The sequence below is a fragment of the Salvia miltiorrhiza genome, chromosome 2 (genome assembly GCF_028751815.1).
Source record: "Salvia miltiorrhiza cultivar Shanhuang (shh) chromosome 2, IMPLAD_Smil_shh, whole genome shotgun sequence".
Classification (NCBI taxonomy): Eukaryota; Viridiplantae; Streptophyta; class Magnoliopsida; order Lamiales; family Lamiaceae; genus Salvia; species Salvia miltiorrhiza.
In genome coordinates this window covers 7,525,588-7,535,028 of record NC_080388.1, presented here as the reverse complement: position 1 = coordinate 7,535,028, position 9,441 = coordinate 7,525,588, and the positions used below count along the sequence as shown (strand labels likewise).

At 37.8% G+C, this 9,441-nt stretch overlaps 1 long non-coding RNA gene across 2 annotated transcripts; it reads right to left on the bottom strand.

Moving 5' to 3' along the window:
• Window positions 1-1,539: 1,539 nt before the first annotated feature.
• On the bottom strand, window positions 1,540-4,372 carry LOC131012896 (uncharacterized). Of its 2 annotated transcripts, XR_009097505.1 has the most exons (5): window positions 4,040-4,372; window positions 3,351-3,411; window positions 3,195-3,254; window positions 2,183-2,265; window positions 1,540-1,644 (listed from the first exon to the last, which is right to left on the bottom strand). It is a non-coding gene; the product is annotated as an uncharacterized LOC131012896 (long non-coding RNA). The 2 variants fall into 2 exon arrangements; XR_009097506.1 differs by lacking the exon at window positions 3,195-3,254 and having other exon boundaries at window positions 3,305-3,411; window positions 4,040-4,368.
• Between the last annotated feature and the right edge of the window lie 5,069 nt (window positions 4,373-9,441).

Sequence of the window (9,441 nt, the reverse complement as noted above, 5' to 3'; positions counted from 1 at the left end):
AATAACATGAAGCATAGCTGAATGGAAAATGAGAGATTCACTAAAATAAAGTGCAAAGAAATTACAAATCTAAGACATAGAGTTCATCAACAATCCAAGCCTCAAAAGTTTAGCTCATGCTTAACATAAAGAAAGAGAAAATGAATATAAAGCTAAGCATGATGCTATCAGTAACTGGAACTAGAGTTTGCAGATTGAAAATATTGAGTAAGAGAAAGAAAGGAAGCTAGAAATGGTAAGGATTAATGATGTGCTCTGCTTCTTTCTTCTCTTCCTCCAAAAATATGGTCTTTGTCTTTGATTTCAGATGCTCTTTCTCCCTCTCTCGTGCTCCCCCTGATTTCCTCTTGTTTTCTGTGTTATTCCCCTCAATTGCGGCTGCCTGCTTGATGTAGCAGCTAGGTTTCACCAAAAATAGCCCATGAAAAGACCATGTTGCCCTCATTTGTTTTAGACTTCAGGTGCTCCTCTTTCTCCCTTCGATTTTATGCTGAGAGAAGTTAAACTTTTGTGCCAAATAAGCTAACTTTCACTTTTAGCAAGTGGTCCCCTCTCTTTTGCACATGAAAATCTCGTCCAAGTCAACTGAGCAGAATGCTGCAGCAAAATGCCAGCAACGCTGTAGTCCCTACACAAAAACAACAAAACACTCATTTGTCTATTTTTATATGAGATTAGCTAACTTTTGGCATCAGTTTTCATACATCTCAAATCTCAAACACCCAAAGACGAAAGAGCGAAACGATAATAAAACGTAAAAGAAAACCTAAAGAACTACACAAAACATGCATCAAACTCTTCTTAAAAGCTTAAAAGAATGAGTAATAACCTCTTAATACAAGAGTTATCAATTATCTTAAAACATGCACCTTCAAACCCTTAAAAATAGAGTAAATTAAGCATAAATCAACAGTACAACCGCACATACATCACAGTTATGAAACCGTTATCTATATTGATTATACATAACGGTTTTCTACTGTTATGTATTATGTATTATAATTTATCCGTTATGTATTCTATAATATTTTTTTTTTCATATTATAGTTAACAATTTTTTATACTTTTTATAACGGTTTAAACCGTTATCTTTGTAAAAAAAAGATAACGGTTTTCCACCGTTATGTATTAGAATTTATCCGTTATGTATTATATAATATTTCTTTTTTCTCATATTATAGATAACAATTTTTTATACTTTTTATAACGGTTTAAACCGTTATCTTTGTAAGACATAGATAACGGTTTAGTATGTATTAGATAACAGTTTTCCGCATATTTTTTATTTATTCTCAATTTTTCCTTTTATGTATATCTAAAAATCAATAAAAAAATTCAAATAATAAAATAACATTGACAAGATAATATTAGCATATATAACATAGCATCCAACAATTCGAGCTACACAAGTTGCCTGTTAATACATGTTTTACTACATGCGCATGTAGTAAACATCACATACATTTATGTCTACCAATTCTCCCACCATACAAGCACCAGCTTCTTAATTTCGCCCAATTTTATACAATTTTATACAAACTACATCACCAGGGACAAGAATAGCAGCATCTTTTCCATGGACTTATCATGGAACCTTCTGTTCCAAACTCCTCTAGACTCTTCAGCGCTGCCCGGTTCAAGAACCTACAGTCACACCAAAACACTTTTGTCACAAGTGGCTCACTACTGCACTTAGTAGAAGTAGCACTACTCCCTGCATTAATTATTTCTTTCCTTTTTTTTTTCACACACAAGAGTATAAGATCTTCCAGCAAAGATATGAGAGGAAAAACAGATGATAGAGAAGCAGTCAGCAAATAAATCTGAGATGATAGCTGCAATGATGGGGATGAAAGTGATGCTTCCATTGAAATATAAACACGCGTAAGAGTTTCACCTGGTAATTGAAACAGAAGCATGCACTGAGCAATTAACTACATAAGGCTCAAGCTAGCCATGAACATCTACACCTATTTCACAAGCCATACTGCCATTCATATGTTAATGCCATTTCCAGATATTAGTGGCAATCTAGTTGTTAGGAGTTCGGGCCTCAACATTTTTTGAAAGCCAGTTGTCTCAAACATATGGCAGCATGCAAGACATAGATGGATACATGAAGTATAAGGCACATTTAATCTAAAAAGCAGACAACAAAAAAGAGATTGGGCACGAAAATCACCTTAGCCCAGCTACCGCACTCATTTGGCTAAGTTCCTTGCCCATTTCATCACTGAAATCTGAGTTCCCACCTGCTCTAATCCCCTAGCAAACAAACAATATAGACGCCAAGCAATTAATGAATAATTATATTACTTCAGTCTGTTCAGAGCTTCAAGCCCATCACATGCAAGCAACACCAAAGTCTTATATTGAAATTGCAAGAAAGCTCATCCATCAAAGTCATCTGACTCTTAACTAGTATCATAGTAGCAAAATGTTGGAAGCATCGCAAAGTTAGTATCAACTATCAACTAGATGTATTTCCATATTATTCATGCTTAAAAACAGACAGGAAACAATCTCCTTTGGAGTTCAATGATTAAACATGCTTAAAAACAGAACCCTGTGAACATTGAATATATGGGCATCAATCAAGACACAAAAGAGAGATTTTAACCTGCAATTCCTGTGCCCTATGAAGCTGACCATATCATTCCTTATATTCACCGGCATCGCGAAGGCGAAAATCCTACATAACCATTAATATGACCAGATAATGATGACACTTATAAGCCAAAATTCCCAAAATCCAATGCACATAAAGATTCTCTCTTTCTCTCCAACACTTAGTTATCTATCCGACACTTGATCATATCTCGACCATATCACAGTGGTCGTTTCTTATGCAGACACTAATAAACAAAATCCATTAAGCATGAAAGAAATCAAATTTAACTACAAGTTCTAAATATGTGGAATATTTTTCAGATTCTTATATCCAGAAAATACACAAATTTATAATTAGTAAACCACCTTTTTGCATAAATATATATAAAGGGTTATTCTTATATCTCAAAGTAGTATAAAGTTATTTCTGCTAATTGGGACTTGTTTAGAGTTCTCATGTTAGACTTCATGAGACTTTAGTGATTCAAACATTATATAAATTCATTAATAAATGTACAAGGAAACCACGGGAATAACTTACTACAATTGAGGTAGCAAATTCGGATTACAAGAGGCTAACTTACTTAAGATGATTCCCTTTATTCAAGCTGCATTGTCACCAGACCATCATTCACCAAGTTAACCTTGACATCAAAAACAAGAATATAAGCACACCAAGTTAATAACTACTTACAATGTTGATACAAAGTGATGAAAAAAGTTCGAACACAAGCATCAACCAGCATCTCCAGCCCCGTTATGGACTATCATATCAGGCTTTTATTCGGATAACGAAAGAACCTGCATGAAGAGAAAGCATACATTTTTAGAAACTGAAAGAAATTTCAAGTATGACTAGGTTTGGCCTCATAAATAAAAGCTCTCATTTCGAAGTTTGTAAGACGGAAACCGAATACAATAAAACTTTCCCAAAAACAAGAATGCAACATATAAAGGCATTGTGAAATAGTAGTTCGGAAGACCAGGGACCTAACTGTCTTAGTTATAACCAGTTAAAGTGTGATTCTTCGAAGGAACTGCACAAAAGGAAAGAAGGAAAAGTCCACAGAGGGGAAAATGGAGTGCACTTCAGATAAAAGACTCCCTAGAGAAGGATAAACCACCAGATGATTAACTAAAAAAATCTAAGAACTCAGCAAAAGGGTCAGTCTCCTAAAGCTCATTAAGACTTTGTACATGAGAGACAAATGAAATCTGCAAGTAACAGCTCAATTACCTATTGATCTAGAATCGTTGAGGAAAAATAAATCAGCGGTAAACTTAGGACCCCTAGATCTATCTCGGACAGTATGACATTCAAAATGTTTAGAGTAATTCGTTTAGAAAATAATAGTAGATCATACTTTTATTGAACAAGAAGCCAAGCGCAGTCAGCATTCTACACTATAAAAAAACATAAAGAACCTACATATCAACGCAGCAGCACTGCAGCAGTACCAGCAGCAGATTTGTTATTCCAACACTTCTTCTGCTTCGAACAACCTAATTAGCATGCACAGTTTCAGCCCTAACTTTGGGGAAACAAACAGTTTCTCCAATTGGGAAGGAGAAAGTGGAGCGCTCATCAGAGATAGGGGCAGCAATGGCGATGAATTTAAGCAACTTCTTTTCAGAAAGCAGTGTTCAATATTCTCAATTCAGAATAACCAAGAACAAAAAGATGAACTTAAACAAGAAAAAAAAACTAGCGAAAATTCAAGCCATAAATCCCTAAAATTCGAGTCCAAAATGCCCTAAAATTTGCTACCTAATGCACTCTTCAATTTCATTTAGTTGTTATCTGAAGAATGAGGGCGACTGTTGTCGGAGTCAGAGACCATAGGCGGGTGCCAGGGGCAGTGGTGGTGCGATTGGAGCGGTGGTGGGCGCTGAGCCGACGACGAAGGTTGCTCTGCCCAAATTCAAAAATTACGCAAAGATAGAGAGAAAGAAATACATATAGAAAATGGAGTGAGAGAGAGTATACCGTGGTGGTGGAAGTGAGAGAGAGGTGATGGGGATGGGGGGCGACGCCAGGCTGGAGAAGGTGGCGGCTAGCGACGTACTGCTCGCCGGAGACAAAGGCGGTGCAGAGAGGAGGTAGAGAGAGGGAGAAGGGTTTGATTTGTGAGTGTGTGTGCGCTGAACAGAGATGAAAAGTGAGAGATAGAGATGGGGTGAGAGACAAGAGGCGACACGCCGGCGGATTCGCCGGAGGAGAGGTGGCCGCGGCTGGACACGACGAACCAGAGAGTGAGCAAGCGAGAGATGAGAGATGGCGTGAGAGGGAGAGCTGAAAACCCTTGAAATTTACTTTGGGGATTATTATTTTTAAATATATAATATAATATAAATTTTAAAAAAATTAAACAAAATTATACATAACAATTTTCAAAGCCCTCATACATAACGGTTTAATAAACTATTGTGAAATATGTTCATAGATAACGATCGGCTTAACAGATTGTAGTACCGTTATGTATGCAACTAGTAGATAACGCACAAAGATAACGGATTAACATAAACCGTTATCTAAACTTATGGATAACACTACATAGATAATGGATTTTTGTCAAACCGTTATCTATACCTAAAAGTGCGCTCATACATAACGGTTTTTTAAAAACACCGTTATGTATTGAGTGTTATGTATGTGTAATTTTGTAGTAGTGCGTCTAACTTCATCTGTGGGTTAGATGGCCCAAGCACGAGAACTGTGAGGAACATGAATTATTCTTTCATGCACAACCACGAAGGCAAGTTATACGGTGTGACAATAATCGGCCAAGAAGAATACTGATGTCCTGATTGTGCAAAGAGGGCAAAACCATCTGTAGAGAGGCTCAATCTCACATTTCTGGTCTCATAAGTGAATTCTGGATAAACTGAATTCAAGTGTTTCCATTCCGGAGAGTCTGCCAGGTGGCGCATAACCTCATCATCTGTTAAAGTCGCACGCCAATGCATATTTTTGGCTATTGCTAGAGATGCAGATGCAAACAACCTCTGCAATCGGGGCGTTAAAGGAAAGTAGTGCATCTGCTTGACTGCCACACATTTCTTTCGGCGGCTTCCAGATGCATGCAAGTTCTTCTTATATCGCGACTCACCACAGAATTTACAATTGTGCAACTCACTATCGTCTTCCTAATACGACATGCAATTATAAACACAGCAATCGATCTTCTCTACTGGCAAACCCAACCGCACAGATTTCTCTTCGTACTATAGAAGTCGTCGGGACAGTTGTTATCCTTCGGTAAAGCCTTTTGAAAAAACGAAGACAACTGATTGAAACATCTCTCTGACATGTGGTTTCAACCTTTATGCTCATGAATTGTGTCATAAAGGATATAAACTGTGAGTAAGTGTCACAGGAAGGATACAATGGACTATCGACTGCGTTCAACATGTCATAAATCTATTGAGCGTCAGGATTGGGCGGATCCTCGAGATTTGGAGGATATTGGTAATTATTAGGTCCAGCATGACCATACATCATCCTTTGGTAGTTACTGTATTACTCATCATCCTCATCTATTCTAGTATGTTCTGACGGCATATACACTGGTGCTTCCCCGTGACAAATCCAGGTTGTGTAATTGTGGACAAATCCACGCCTAGTAACATGCTCTCTGACTGTAGGCACAGATAAAAAGGCCTCGTTCTTGCACTTCTTACATAGACACCTAATGTTACATACTCCATCTGTATAAGCCGTTTGATTTATCGCATACTCAAGGAAACCCTCAAGTCTCGTTTCAAATGCAGAACGATCATTGTATCTTGCATACATCGACAGACGATTATCACTCATTCTTGTAAATTCTAATTCAAAAAAACAAATAAAATATCATAAATTACTTGAATTAAATGAAATTTCGACAGCATAACCCCACTATCCTAACTACCAAGTGTTCAACTCAACCAGTTATGTGAATTTACTAGGTCTACCAGGCTCCCAATTGTTCAAGCAATATAATATAAATTAAGCAATAAAAAATAATCATTTGTTGGGAGAAGATCCTTATGAAGTAATCAATTTCTATCCCAAAGGAAGAAGATCCTTAAGAAATTGATTAAATCTATCCCACAATATAGTAGCATATCTATGTCGCAACTGCACAAAACTAACTTTTAAATTAATTAAAATTTTAAAGTTATGGATAATAGTTAACATACTTCTTCATATAAATTAATTAAAAATTTGAAGTTATGAAGAATAATTAAAACTAACTTATCTATGTAGTAAAATTGCACAAAATTAACATAATTATTCATATAAATTAATTAAAATTTTAAAGCGATGAATAATAATTAAAACTAACTTGTTGATGTAACAATTTCACAAATTAACATATTTATTCTTATAAATTAATTAAAATAAATAAATAACATAAATAATAAAAATGGCGAGAGCGTACCCGGTGATGGTCGGCGGCGGAGCAGCGTCGTAGTAGAGGTGGGGCGGCGGCGGCGCAGATGAGAGAGAGAGAGAGAGAGAGAGGGGCGAAAGAAAGAGATAGGAACTTACCGTGGTGGTCGCGGGGCAGAGCGGGACGGCGGCGCTGGAGCAGCGGCGGAGGCTGGCGCTGGGGGGAGTTTGGCTGAAGAGGGGAACTGCCACTACAAAAAAATGCTAAAATGCCTGCTGGAATTACCGACGGAGCCCTTACCGCCAGTAAACATGCCGACCCGCTTTTTTAAAATAACGACTAGAATACCAGCGGTGTAGAGGCCGCTGGTGATCACCAGCGGCAATGCCGCCGGTATATGTTAAAATAATTAATTATATATTCTAATTTAATTATCGGTGGGACTCAATGTCGCCGGTAAATACCGGCGGGACTCAACGCCGTCGCTATTTTCGAAGCAGGGTCGTCATTTAGAGGCACTATAATGCCGCTGCTATTTACTAAATAACATTTTAGGGCAGCCGCCGCTACCAACACCCCCCCCCCCCCCCCCCCCCCCGCGCGCCTTAAGCCAACCCCCTCACACCCCAGAGTCGACGGACCACCCCCCGCCGGTCGCGCCACCACCGGCTAACCACGACGCAGGTGTCTTCAATCTCTCTCTCTCAAGTATGAATTTTATGATTAATTTTAAATTTATTTACTATTATTTTGTTATATTAAAATTAATATTAATTAGATTAATTTTAATTAATTTATAGTATGATTAATTATGAAGTATGATTAATTTTATGATTAAATTTATGATTAAGTATGAATTTGTTAGATTAATTTATTTATGTTTGATAATTTTGTTTAATTAAGTATGATTAAGTGAATTTTAAGTATGCTAGTATGTGATTAGGATGAAATGATATATATGTTATTATATATTGTGGAATAGATTTAATCAATTTCTTAAGGATCTTCTCCCTTTGGGATAGAAATTGATTAGTTTTTAATGATCTTCTCCCAACAAATGACTGTTTTTAATTAATTACTTTATTTTTTATTGCTTAATATGTGATGAGGAGTAAAATGTGCAGAGTAGAGAAATGATACAAATCAGAGGAATCATACTGGTCAGAAGAATCATTTTTACCAAAGGGATTTCATCCATCAGAGACAACTCATCCACCAGAGGAATGGCTCTTGCCAGAGAAGTCACTCTTGCCAGAAAAGTCACCCTCGTCAGAGAAGTCACCCTCGTCAGAGAAGTCGTCTTCGACAGAGAAATCATCATCGTCAGAGAAGTCATCCACGCCAGAGAAGTCCTCCACACCAGAGAAGTCATCCACACCAGAGAGATCACCTCCATCAGAGGGATCGCCAGAAACGCGGAATACTTCCCGCGTGAAGATGAAATTCCTGATATACCCTTCGACCACGCCAAATGTATGCGCTTACACCAATTTTACCATTTTACCCTTCCTTGTATTCTATAAATAGACTTGGCACTCGTGTTTTGTAGTTACGCTATCTCATATATTTGAATACAACAGCTACTTTCTCTCTCGAGCAAGATTTCCGATCATTTTACTTCGTCTTCTTCAATCAATCGCATTAGGTATAGCTTGTGACTTCATTTTATAGTTTAGGTGTTGGTTTCGTGAAACACCAACTGGTTGATGAGGAGTAAAATGTGCAGAGTAGAGAAAGGATACAAATCAGAGGAATCATCCTCATCAGAGGAATCATACTGGTCAGAAGAATCATTTTTACCAAAGGGATTTCATCCATCAGAGACAACTCATCCACCAGAGGAATGGCTCTTGCCAGAGAAGTCACTCTTGCCAGAAAAGTCACCCTCGTCAGAGAAGTCACCCTCGTCAGAGAAGTCGTCTTCGACAGAGAAATCATCATCGTCAGAGAAGTCATCCACGCCAGAGAAGTCCTCCACACCAGAGAAGTCATCCACACCAGAGAGATCACCTCCATCAGAGGGATCGCCAGAAACGCGGAAGACTTCCCGCGTGAAGATGAAATTCCTGATATACCATTCGACCACGCCAAATGCATGCGCTTACACCAATTTTACCATTTTACCCTTCCCTGTATTCTATAAATAGGCTTGGCACTCGTGTTTTGTAGTTACGCTATCTCATATATTTGAATACAACAGCTACTTTCTCTCTCGAGCAAGATTTCCGATCATTTTACTTCGTCTTCTTCAATCAATTGCATTAGGTATAGCTTGTGACTTCATTTTATAGTTTAGGTGTTGGTTTCGTGAAACACCAATATGTATGTATTGTTTCGACAATGAGGGGCCGGGTAGACCTAATATAGGCTTAGTAAATTAGAACCACTATGGTTACCATAGCTACCGGTAGAGTCGAACACTTGGTAGTTAGGATAGTGGGGTTATGCTGCCGAA